The 12,780-nt window shown below is 46.3% G+C and overlaps 1 long non-coding RNA gene across 1 annotated transcript; it reads left to right on the forward strand.

Annotated features, from left to right (window-relative positions):
* Window positions 1–290: 290 nt before the first annotated feature.
* On the forward strand, window positions 291–1,443 carry LOC149127310 (uncharacterized). Its single transcript, XR_016231934.1, has 2 exons — window positions 291–501; window positions 1,041–1,443. It is a non-coding gene; the product is annotated as an uncharacterized LOC149127310 (long non-coding RNA).
* Window positions 1,444–12,780: the final 11,337 nt, after the last annotated feature.

Here is a 12,780-nt window from a genome sequence, read left to right on the forward strand (position 1 = left end):
AACCAAAGCCCATAAAGGACACAGTAGAGCCCATTATTGTTAAAAATGATAATTAGGAGCAGGTATTTGGCCAAGCAGTTAAGAGGCAATTTAGCATGCTCAGGTCCCATATCCAAGTGCTCCACTCCTGATTCCAGCTTCCTGCTAATGCACACCCTGGCACGCAGCAGGTGATGGCTCAAGTAGGTGTGACCTGGTGTAACTAGGCAGTTAGTTAAAACTTAGGCAAGCTGGAACTCTTGCATCCCTGAAAGTGATGCTATCTCTTTAACTGCCAGGTTGGTATGCCCACCTTCCCAGGATGCACCTGTCACATTCAGGCCCAGGGCACATGCTCAGACCCCACCCTGGTTGTTTATTCCGTTAGGGTGCCACCCCCTTCCTTACAAAAAAGAGGCGGATGGCGGGAGAACTTCTGCCATGGATGCGGTTGAGGTGCAGCCCTCCTTTTCTCTTTCCACAGGCTGGTCTTGGAAGGATCGCTCCTGTCCTCACTCAGAGGTACTGTTTTCAAGGGGTTTTTTTCCTCTCTCTCTCTCTTAAGGGCAACTGTTTGGCCCACTCCTGTTGGGAATTTCTCAGTGTGGGGAGGCAGCCCACACTTACGTGTGAATGTGTGTTTATTCCCTCACTGTTAAATACATTCTGTTCCTATTTGCATACAATACCAACCTCTGCATAGTATTTTTACCTCTGCAGGAGACAAGAACCTGGAGTGGAAATTAATATATGCATTGCCCACATCAGCTGGGTCCTTGCCACCTTGGTGGGAGACCTGGATTGAAAGCCTGGCTGAGTCCCAGCCATTGTAGGCACTTGGGGACTGAGCCAGCAAAGGGAAACTGGCTGGCTGTCTCTGTCTAACTCCCTTTCTCTCTCTGCCTCTGAAATAAGGCAATTAAAAATAATTATATTAAATGTGTTTAGGCACCAGAACTAAAATCTGAGTCAGAGGCCAAGTCTTAAGCCTCCAATTCCTGTTTCCTGTAGAACAGCAATGTAATTTACTCTCCAAGTAAAACAAATCTTCTGTTTTCTAGATCAGTGGTTCCCAGATCCGCAACATTAGCATCACCTGGGAGCTTGCTGGCAAGGAACGTTCTCAGCCCCACTCCCACCTCTGACAGCAGGAGCTGCAGGTGCAGGGCCCAGCAATCATGTTTTAACAAGCCTGCCAGGAGACGGTGATGATCTGAAAGATCTGAGAACCACAACTCTAGCCGAGACCAAAGTGAAGTCTGTGGGCCATGACATTAGCACTCCTGATGACATTAGTTAGCAATGCAGAATCTGGGCTCCACCCCAGCCCCACCACATCAGGAACTGCATTTGAAACAAGGTCCCCAGGTGATTTCTATGTACACTAAAGTTTGAGAAGCTCAATGGATGGTGAAATTGAGGGCTAATAATCTGAATAAATATGTATGGCACTGTGAAATTTACAGCACACTCTTGGACTTTCCTCATTTAATCCTCTCAATAACCTTGGAATCCAGCCAGTGTTACGATCTCTGTCTTAGCTATGAGACACAAGAGTGGATATTGGACCAGATGGCACTAAGCCAGCCAACACAGGAGCCAGCGTAATAACTTGGCCAGTTTGACTGAAATATGGGCTCTTGGCCACCAGCTATAATAAGTTATTCTGAAGTTATTGTAATGCCAGTGGGGTCTTTATTCTTTTGTCACATCGCTTTGCCTCTCCAAAAGCAATTTCATTCATGAGTAACCAAATAAACCTTTTCCTAAAACTAAATATATATTTAATTGAACAAATATTTATCAAGGTCTCTTTTATAGCAGAAAGCCCTGACACGGTGAAGCTCATAGAGTTACTTTAATAAGTATAAGTGCTCAATAAATATTTGTGGAATCCATGAATGATTCTATTTTAAGTGATACGGGAACAGAAATGAAATGTCCTGTGTACATTCTGGGACCTCAGACACTTCCTGTAGATGATGGGTGCTGAGCAGCACCCATAAAGAGAGAAAAGATCAGCCAAAGAAGAGGGCAAAAGGATTGCAGGCATGCGAAGAGCTGGAGCTTTATCCAAGGGTGTCGAAGAATCATTCACGTATCTAACGGAGTAACAGACTCTGATAGGTGTGGATGTGGGTATACATCGTTCAACACACAAAAAAGTCAAAATACCAAGAATGCGTACCCCCAAAGCCATCAGAACTTGATGATGGAAAAGAAGCCATCAGGATTAGCTTATTGGTGATCATACTCTGTCACAGTACCTGAAGGCGTGGGTCATGACGGAGGTCTCACCTCCCTGTACCTGGACATGGGGAGAAAGGGCTTAATGGCCACGATTGTCTGCAGGAATAACAGGGCCCATAAGAACTGGTGGAAACAGAGGCCTAGGGCTGGGAACCTTCAGAGAAAAATGGGAAGTCCCTCCTTTAGTGTCAGAATCGGCTCTTCAAAAGAGGTACAAAAAGGGCCGGCACTGTGGCGCAGTGAGCTAAAGCCCTGTCCTGCAGCGCCGGCATCTCATATGGGCGCCGGTTCAGGTCCCGTCTGCCCCACTTCTCATCCAGTTCTCTGCTATTGCACCTTGGAAAGCAGCAGAGGAAGTCCAAAATCCCTGGGCCCCTGCACCATTGTGGGAGACCCAGAGGAAGTTCCTGGCTCCTGGCTTCAGATCAGCCCAACTCCGGCCATTGAGGTCATTTGGGAAGTAAACAAGCCGATGGAAGACCTTTCTCTCTATGTCTCTACCCCTCTCTGTAACTTTCAAATAAATAAACTTTTTAAAAAAGTACAGAAGAGTGGATACATTATATTTGAGTGATGCACCAATTTTTCTTTCAACACCTAAGTGACACCCCATTAAGAAGTCTGCCCCTCAGAATTCCCCAGGAAGTAGAATTTCTATCCGCCTTAGCTTCATGAGTACTGTCTTTTTACTAAAAAGTAGATTTCCAGGGTGATCATTTATCTCAGCAGTTAAAGGAGTCACTGTGCACTTACTGCCCCTCTGTCCTTAATGTGTTGTGCTATGAGAATTAACGGTAAAAATAGTCTTCAAACAGTACTTTATACTTTGTGTGTCTGTGTGGGTGCAAACTGTTGAAATCTTTACTTAGTATATACTAAGTTGATCTTCTGTATATAAAGATAATTAAAGATGAATCTTGATGAAGAATGGGATGGGAGAGGGAGTAGGAGATGGGATGGTTTGCAGGTGGGAGGGAGGTTATGGTGGGAAAAACCACTATAATCCAAAAGTTGTACTTTTGAAATTTATATTTATTAAATAAAAGTTTTCTAAAAACAAAAGCCTGTTAAGACACCCACATCCTGGAGCAGGCATTGTGGGGCAGTGGGCTGTACAGATGCCTGCGTCCCATGTTGGAGTGCCAGTAGGAGTCTCAGCTACTCAACTTCTGATCCAGCCTCCTGCTCATGCGACTGGGAAGGCAGCAGATCGGTGGTCTAAATTCTTGGGTCCCTGCCCCCACCTGGGAGAGCCAGATGGAGTTCCACAGTCCTGGCTTTGGCCTGGCCTCGCCCCAGCTGTTGAAAGCATTTGGGGAGTAAACCTATGGATGGGAGTTATCTGTCTTTGTCCCTCTGTATCGCTGCATTTCAAATAAAATACACATTTAAATAAAAAGTAGATTTCCTTGAGATTTTTTACTAGGAATTGCAGATGCCCCAGGAAGAATTTCCATACCTTCATGTGTTTTGAAGACAGTGCAGCGGGGGCACACACACACACACACACACACACACAAAATAAACCCACCTCTCTCTCCCTTCTCTCCTCATTTTGCTGATTCTACAAAGGATTTGAAGTTAAACAGATGAAGTCGTGGTATTTAGGGGGACAGGTTACTTGTTTCATCTGCTTTAGGCATCAAGATATTTCCTCATCAAAGAAGCCGTCTCTTCTTCAGTTCTTTATTGGGGCTCCAGTAGTAAGGGCGTTTGCCTTGAGGGGTTTGTAAAGCACAAACCATTCAAAAGAAAATGCTTTCAAAGCTCTGACTTGTAAGGCCTCCTCTTCAATGGGGTGCGTTGGAACCCATGAGGCACCGGGACCGTGAGTGCAGGGACACGTTTCCGCTTTGTCCAGACGCCGCTGTGAACTGGACACCCTCAAAGCGAGACGTGACCCAAGAGAGCGGGGTCACTTGGCCCGGCAGCGATCAAAGTAGGTTCTCAGGAGCCAGCCGGGGCTCTGGCGGGTCCCTGTGGAACAGCAGCAGCAGTCTGTGCAGGGCGGAAGAGAAAAGGACGGGAGGAGGCGGGGATGGCCGTGCACTTCCTGCCCAGAGGACGTGCAAGCACCCCAAGAACGTCTGGCCACCTGCAAGCGCCCTGTTGGCCCTAACCTCTTGCATCCACATCTTGGCAATCTCCCGTCAAAGTAATATTAGGACACCCGAATACTGTAGTGCGACTTTCCTAAGGCACACTTAGCGCGCGGGAGCGAGCTTAAACCAAACCAGCAGAGCAGTGTATGAAATCCCTGTTCAACTGGTCCTTACATAAAGACTTGGTTCAAAGAGCAGTTCTGGCGATTCTTTTGCTTATTGTGAAAACATTACACTGAAGAGAAATTTGATGGATCCACTTTTAAATTTTCTGTGAATTTCTACCATCTTAGCACAAATAGTTCCATGTGTTTGCATTTACCACAGACAATTACATGAGCAAGTAAATATTTATATTCATAGTGGGTCTATTTTTTAAACCAGCTGGGAAATGTTCTTCTATTTTATGAAGTACTAATGCCAAATAAAGCCGAAAGAGCACAGAAAGATTGTGTCTGCATTACGCTACAAGTACTACTCAATCCCGTTACCTCCAAATTTTGGAGACAGAAGAAAAGCTGAAACAAGCATTTCATAGATATCATCTGCCTGGTTTCGCGTCCTTCAGAAAACTGTGGCCATCAGCTTGGGGCCTTATTTCTTAGCCGTTTAACATTTCTTGGCCATATAAACAAGTAGGTTCTTGAAGTATCCTCACATTGATGGTAGATGATTTTCACCTCTAAGATAAAAAATTTTAAAATGTCAATTGCCAAGCCATGTCAAGTGGTTGATCATCTAGTGTGATCCCTTTTGACTACAGTCCAAATATGGACCTGTGACACCATGGGGCCTCCATGAGATGGTAAAAGATAAATGCTCCTACCTACTTCCCACCTTGGAGGAAAAGTGCAGTTCTGCCTCCTAAAAGCAAACCCCTTTCTTCCATGCTCTTACTTCCACCTTCTCTCAGCATCCCTGGGAGCTTGATTTAAAAAAAAAAAAAAATTGATTTATTTGAAAGGCAAAGTTACAGAGAGGCGGAAACAGAAACAGAGGTCAGAGGTCTTCCATCTGCTGGTTAACTCCCCAAATGGCCTCAATGGCAGGAGCTGGGCTGATCCAAAGCCAGGAACTTCTTCCCATTCTCCCACGTGGGTGCAGGGTCCCAAGGACTTGGACCATCTTCCGCTGCTTCCTCAGGTCATAGCAGAGAGCTGGATGGGAAGTGGAGCAGCTGGGTCTCGAACACGCGCCCATGTAGGATGATGGCACTGAGGAGGCGGCCCTGATCCCTGGGAGCTTTAGAGTCTCACCTTCACTTCCCATTTATCTACACACATGCCCAAATCCTACAAATGTCTCCACTCAACTTCAGCTACTACGTAAGCTCTCCTCCTCTTTATGAATCTCTTAGAATCTATATTCTCTGCCTCTGCTTCCTCATTTATCCCAAATCCTTGAAATTTGGCTTCAAAGTCCATTAACTATATACCTGAAGATTCCTTTCTCTAAGACACTGACATCTTTGTAAAATTTTTAAATGTACTAGAGACACAGAAAGACATCTCCCATCTACTGGTTCATGCCTCAAATGCCCATGACAGCCAGGGCTGGGCCAGGTGAAAGCCAGGAGCCTGGAACTCAATCCACACCTCCCAGGTGGGTAGCAGGGACTCACTTGCTTGAGCCATCACCTGCTGACTCTCCAGGTCTATGTTAGGAGGGAGTTGGAATTGGGAGTAGAGCCAGGACTCAAACACGGACATTCCAAGATGGGATGTGGGTACCCCAAGTGTCATCTTAACCCCTACACCAAACACCCATCCTGAGCCTTCATGGTCAAATCCACCATCCCCTCCTCAACCCATCAGCTTCTCTTTCTACCTGGAACTCATGCCACATCCCATTCTAAAAAACTCCTTTGCACTAACCACTGCTTCCTCCTGACTCCAGTTTTTCCTACCACTGTTTTCCTTGCAAGCTCCACTTTGTCTTCTTGTTCTGGAAGTAGAGGTATTATGCATGGAACTATCTTGGCTTCTCGTGTCCCTGGGCCCTGTTCCTCTGCATTTTCTCTCTAAGCAATGATGTACAAATACGCCAGTCCTGACCTCAGTTTCAGCTCTGTATTTCTCACTGCCTGCTAGAGGTCTCCGTGAATACACATCTCATTTCAGTATGTCCAGATTCAACTTTCCTCTCTAGCCTGATCCTCTTTCCCAGACTCAAGGAGAAAAAAGCTTCAATCATCTTCCATTTTCTGACTCCTACATTTAGCGAATATGTCCTGTGTATTCTTCTTACATGTTTCCACTCTCACCACCGCCAAGAAATGATTCTACATATCCAGTCTCCTTTCTGACCCCTACATCCGGCTTCCAAAGTAACCCTTGAAATGACAGACTTTCTGATTCACTGTCACCCCTCTGTAACATGATGCCAGATACCTTAGCAAGCCCCACGAAATGGCCCTGTCTCCTATTGCACCTGCTCATAGATCCTTCACTACCATAAACCTGGATGCTTCAACCCCCAGAGTACCCCCTTGCCATTGTTCAGGGCTGCTACTTCTTGAAATGTTCTCCCTCTCAAATCCTCTTCACCCATTAAAAGTAAGGTGCATTTCAGATTCTGCCTTTTCTATGAAGCTTTCCCCATTTTCTTAGGAATTTCTTCCTTCTCGATTAGACTTTGAACTCTGTGACATTTTGGTAAAGAAATATTTTAATAAGCTCACAGGTGTGTGTGGATATTCTATTTTGTGCCAAATACCATGTTCAGGATATAGAGAACACACAACACAGTCCCTGCCTTCTAGAAGTTTCTGCACGAGAGAGAGAGAGAGAGAGAGAGAGAGAGAGAGAGGCAATGCTAAACACACAGTTCATTGGAATCTGAGCTTGGGATGCTCACAGCAGCACAGGGTAGGAGCACGGCCCCCAGCCTGGGACACCAGGATGACTTTCTCCAGGAGCAAGCCCAGAGCAGGGTCTGGAGAGAAGGAGAGTTGTCCAGGCGAAGATGGGTGTGCAGTCAGTGTGCATTCTCATCCCGGCCGACTGCTCCCGTGTTTGGGAGGCAGCTGGCTGTCAACGCACTCAGGGTGTCCCTGCATCCTCCCCACTTGTCTCTCGTGCGTCTTCTGGAGGTCAGCACAGGCACGTTCTGGTGACAGGAGCGAGATGAGAAAGAGAACACGCCCAGTCATGCCGAGCTCAGGGGAAAAAGCATGTGCTTTCAAGCCTCCGTTTGTCCCCCATTCGCTAGCATTCCGGGGGCCAACACAAGTCACGCAGATGAGCCCAGGGCCAGAGCGGAAGGGAGTTACAAAGAGGGACAGGACACAAGCTGTGGAAACTGGGAAGGGCTGTCCACACCATCCATTTACCGTAGTGCCCTATAAACTCTGAATTTTTGGGCTTACGCATGTTGTTCTTTCTGCTGACTGTAAACTCTTGAGTGTGGGAGTTATCTCTTATGTATTATTAAATTCCCACTAGCCATTAACATAATAAGGTCGGTAATCAAGTTTGGTAGCACGTAACTTAGTCCCTAATTTACATAATAATAAGGTATGTAAATGTGTGTGTGTGTGTGTGTGTGTGTAGCCAGATCTATACCAGCTCTGCGTTTCCTAAACCCTCTTCACTGCTAAATGTATTTTCCATCTATTTCACCTTCTAATGCACAGTTCTATACGATTGTTATGTAAAATAGCAACTCCTTTTTCCTGCCTAAACACCACTTCCTTTACATTTATTTGGCCAGGCTAATTCTAACTTTGAAAGGGAGGGTGAACAAATACATAGATTTTATTTCCCCCCAACACTTCATAATTTAACAAATAGATCTCTGTTCTGTGCATATCCTGCCTCCTTACGCCATCACTCCTGCTCCCCATGAGCCCAACGGCAATTCCCACATAGAAATTATTCCCAAGGCGGAGCATTTGGCACAGTGGTTAAGACACCACTTGGGACACCTGCCTCCCATAGCAAGGTGCCTGAATTTGCATTCCAGCTCCACTCCAGTTCCAGCTTCCTGTTAATTCACATCCTGGAGGGCAGCAAGTGATGATTCAAGGACTCAAGTCTGTATACCACTCACAGGACACACTCCTCTGGCCTGGCCCAGATCTTGCTGTTTTAGGCATTTGGATTGTGAGTCAACCGACGTAAGATCAGTCTCTCTGTGTTTCACATAATTAAATGTTCATAAAAGGAGTCCTCTCCTAGAAGTAGTCTTTCTGCTGGCGTCAGGTGGTGAAGCCCCTTTAGTCATCTTGGACCCCTGTCTTTCACATTCCACATTCAGTCCAGTAGCAAATCTTGTCAATTCTGTCTTCAAAGCACAGCTAGTGCCTGACCTCTTCTCATCACCGCCACCTCTAGTACCGTGGCCCAGACCGCTATCAGCTCTCACCTGGGTTATCAAGCAGCCTCCTACCCACCCTCCCTGCTGCTGTGTTCCTGCACAGTAAGCCTGATCGTGTCACTCCTCGGCTTCAGACTCCCCAGCGGATTCCTCCTGTTCAGGATAAAAGATTTATTTTGTTTATTTGAAAGTCAGAGTTACAGAGAGAGAGGTAGAGATGGAGAGAGATAGGTCTTCCATCCGCTGGTTCACTCCCCAGATGGCCGCAATGGCCGGAGCTGCGCTGATCCGAAGCCAGGAGCTTCCTCTGGGTCTCCCACAGGGGCCCAAGGACTTGGGCATCTTCCACCGCTATCCCAGGCCACAGCAGAGAGCTGGATTGGAAGAGGAGCTGCCGGGACTAGAACCAGCGCCCATGTGGGATGCCAGTGCTTCAGGCCAGGGCTTTAACCCGCTGTGCCACAGCACCAGCCCCATTGTGCCAAGTTCTTACAGTGGTCTCCAAGGACCAACATGATTTGCTCCCCATCTCTCTCTCTTATCTTTACGGTTTTCTTTATTTGAGAGAGTTACAGAGACAGAGGGAGAGAGGGATCTGCCGTCCACTCATTCACTCCCCACATGACCCTAACAGCTGGGACTGAGCCAGGCCAAAGCCAGCAGCTTTATCCAGTTTCCCACATGCGTAGCAGGGACCCAAACACTTGGGCCATCTTCTGTTGCTTTTTGTCAGGCCGTTAGCAGGGAGCTGGATTGGAGGTGGAGCAGCCAGGACACATGGCAGGTGGCAGCTTTACCCACTACATCCTTGTGCTGCCCTTCCCCCACCCATCTTCTCACCTACCAGTTCCCTTTGCCACGATGATCTTCTTGCTGCCCTGGAGTAATGCCACCACGCTGCCCCCTCAGTTTCTTTGCCTGTGGTATTCTGCAGCCTGGAATATACTTGTCGCAGATGCCACAGGCTCAGTAATTCCCTGATCAAAAGTCAGCTCACCAGAAATCCTTCGCTAAATCCGTGTTATGAGTTAGCACTCCTGGCTCCCTCCTCACCCCGTCCCTCTGTTTCCTCCCCATCTGGCATGTGGTGTATTGATTTGTAAACTTATCATTTTCCCTCCCACTAGAATTTCAATCAGTATCAGTAGGACTGGATTGGTCATGTCTGTTTTGTCCCCAGAGACTAGAAGGTTAATTCCATCGATAGCAACAAATATTTGATTCAGGTGGGCTGTGACCTACTACCTGTAAGCATTAGGCACAAGATAAACCCAAATTAAATTTGTTGGGTTTTACTCATCTTTCTCTTTCTGGCCCATTTCTCAAAACTGCTCAGGATTTACATTTGCCTGAGATTCTAAGAGACTTAAGGAAAATGACTTCTGCATTATTTTAAAGGGATCAGCTTTAGATATTTGCTTTAAAAAAAAAGGAAAGAAAGTTGCCAAATTCCTAAATTAATGTGCATGAGAACAAATAGACTTGCCTAATCTCCCTGGAACCACTTGGGCAATTCTGAACATGGAATAATAATACCACAAAGTTCTCCAAAGGTAAGGCAGGAACTTGCTAACCTGATCCTTTAATGCCAAACTGGAGCTAGCTTTTCAGTAGGTGGATTCAGTGCTGTTTTCCTCATATTCACCTCTAGATTGCCAGATTATAAGAATCCCCTGAAATTAATGGCATACAATCCAGGCTTCCCCAAGCTACCATGTCCATATCTCCCCCAAAGCAGCCACCTCTGAGGGTCACCAAAAGGGAAAGCGACCCGGTGTTGTCAGCCCACAAGGTCAAGGGTAAAGGTCCACTCTGAGATGCTGCCATAGGACCCTGGAGCAAGCACGCTCAGCTGCGTTTCTCCTTTTCCCATCCTGCTCTTCTTTTTCTTGTGATTTACTGTTCAGGTGTAGCAGTGGTTTTCACACAGTACTCCCTGGCACCCCTTTACAAAACAAATTCCATAAAATGTGTTTTTGCTGCAACTGAGAATACATGCTGTCACATAAGGTCTGTCAGAATTCATCTGGCAAAAGAGAAAGACATGTGGCATAATGGTAGACCAGCGACACTGAAGGAGTGTGTGGTTCCTGAAACACGTAAACCTTTGGTTTTGTGAATGTATAAATGAAAGGCGAGCATGTGGGCCAGGCCCTTGCTACAGCTACTTTTCTGGGCACTGTGAGATGCCGGTTTATCATAATGGAGCTGGTGTAGTGTTGATTCTGTGAGGTCTTTCCATCATGTGGCCAGCAGTTACAGCACTTGAAAGCTTGATACAAACACAGAACATGGAGCTGCTCTGGTATAACAGGAAGCTACGTACTTTCATGGAAGACCTGGGGAGTAGACACAGATTTATTCTGGTTGTGGTTACCTGAGGGTACTCCTGCATATGGAATATGGAATCAGGAGAAGGCTTAGTTTAAGGATGGACTCTGCATCCTGAAAGCAAATCAGACCAACCTTAAATCTGAGCTCTCTATCAGAGACATTATAGGGTCCCAGAATTCTCTGTAGACCTTGCTTTGAGATGTAGTGATCCCTTGGAGTGCCAAAAACAGAAGACTACGGGCATCAGAATGCCCAAAATTCCTAGAAGTGTTCCTGTCACTTTGCCTCTGTTTCAACCAAACATTATTGGCAGCGTTCTTTTTCTCTGAAGGTTTGGATCTGAGCCAAAGGACAACACTAGGGCCTGTCTCAGAGAAGTTTCTGCTTCAATAAATTTTATAAGAGAAATAAATGTGAGCACTCATCTCTGTCAATCATATTCATTCAAAAGTACAGTACTTGCCAGGCCGGGAAATTGTGGGGAGAAGGTAATGTTGGGGATTGTAGCCTGCAGCTGGTAGTCCTCAGTGACAACTGTTCCTGCAAAACAAAAGATCGCTTCAGCAAGCCAGAGCCAGAGCAGCCAGCGGCAAGTGATAAATTATGTCATACCTCAGAGATCAAGCAGCTTGAATTACGTTTGTTTGAGCCTAGTTCAGTTCCCTCGTTGGTTCATGTATAGCTCGGCAATCCAATGTGCCCCCAATTTAATGCAAGTATAATGACAAGCACGCATGTTATTCCAGGCACATAGCAGGTTTCTTCTCTTCTACTTCTGCCCTTCCATGGTGTGGAAGATAAAAGATACACCAACACAGGGAGGCAGTATAGCGCAGTGATTAAGAGCCAGGCTTAGTCACATCAGGATAAAGTGCAAGCTTGACCTCTTAACTCCTTCGTGACTTTGGGCAGATTGCTTAACCTCCCCAAAGGCTCAGTTTTCCTCCGTTGCAAAATGGAGATTGAGATGTGTCTACCTGTTGGTTATTGCAAGATGAAGAGAGGTAATGCATGTGGGACACTTGGCACAGTACTGACTCACGGAGCACTTAAAAGATGTTTGCATAACCAAATACTCCCTTCTTCCATCATCATCCACCCCTAGTCTCGGCAGAAAGGAGGGCAGTCTCAGCAGCATGTCTGTCCTGTCAGTTTGCTGAAGGAGAATGAGTGGACTTGAACTTGCTAGGCTCAGCTTTGTCGCTAGACCAAAGGCCTGCTACACCGCTGCACCTGTAGCGACAGATTCCTTCCCTCTCTGCTCCTAGCACGTCCCTATCTGGGCTGCACAACTACAGCACACAGCAGCTAGCACACCTGTGCACGTGGCAGGCAGCACGTGGAAGCACCTGGGTGGTTCCCATTCAGGAAGTAAGGATTGCAAAAGCTTTATGGAGAGACACAGTCTCCTGGGGCAAAAGTCCATGATAGTAACAAGAGACAGGCGGGAGGCGTAGGGTCAGAAGGTTCTGGGAAAAAAAAAATCATTTCTTTTTTAGTAGACAACAATCTGAAGTGTGCAAATGTTTAGATCTTAGACATTTCCCTTGGTTGTTCGCTTAACTACCCATAACTTCTTCAAAACAACATCAGAATGACCACATACCACATAACCAGAAAAAAAAAAATCAGAGAACTTTGTTTAGGTCCATGTGAACACTGAAATCAAGGAGGAATTTTACAATTACAGGTTTCCTTTGACAAAGGAACCAAAGGGCCTTCTGCATGCCAAACTGCTTTTACGAGAGCTTGGGTAAGAGCTTAGCCTCGGCGGTGGGTGGTACTTCCACTTGCAGTG

This window comes from Oryctolagus cuniculus, chromosome 3 (genome assembly GCF_051225735.1).
Source record: "Oryctolagus cuniculus isolate XC-2025 breed Fujian yellow rabbit chromosome 3, ASM5122573v1, whole genome shotgun sequence".
Classification (NCBI taxonomy): Eukaryota; Metazoa; Chordata; class Mammalia; order Lagomorpha; family Leporidae; genus Oryctolagus; species Oryctolagus cuniculus.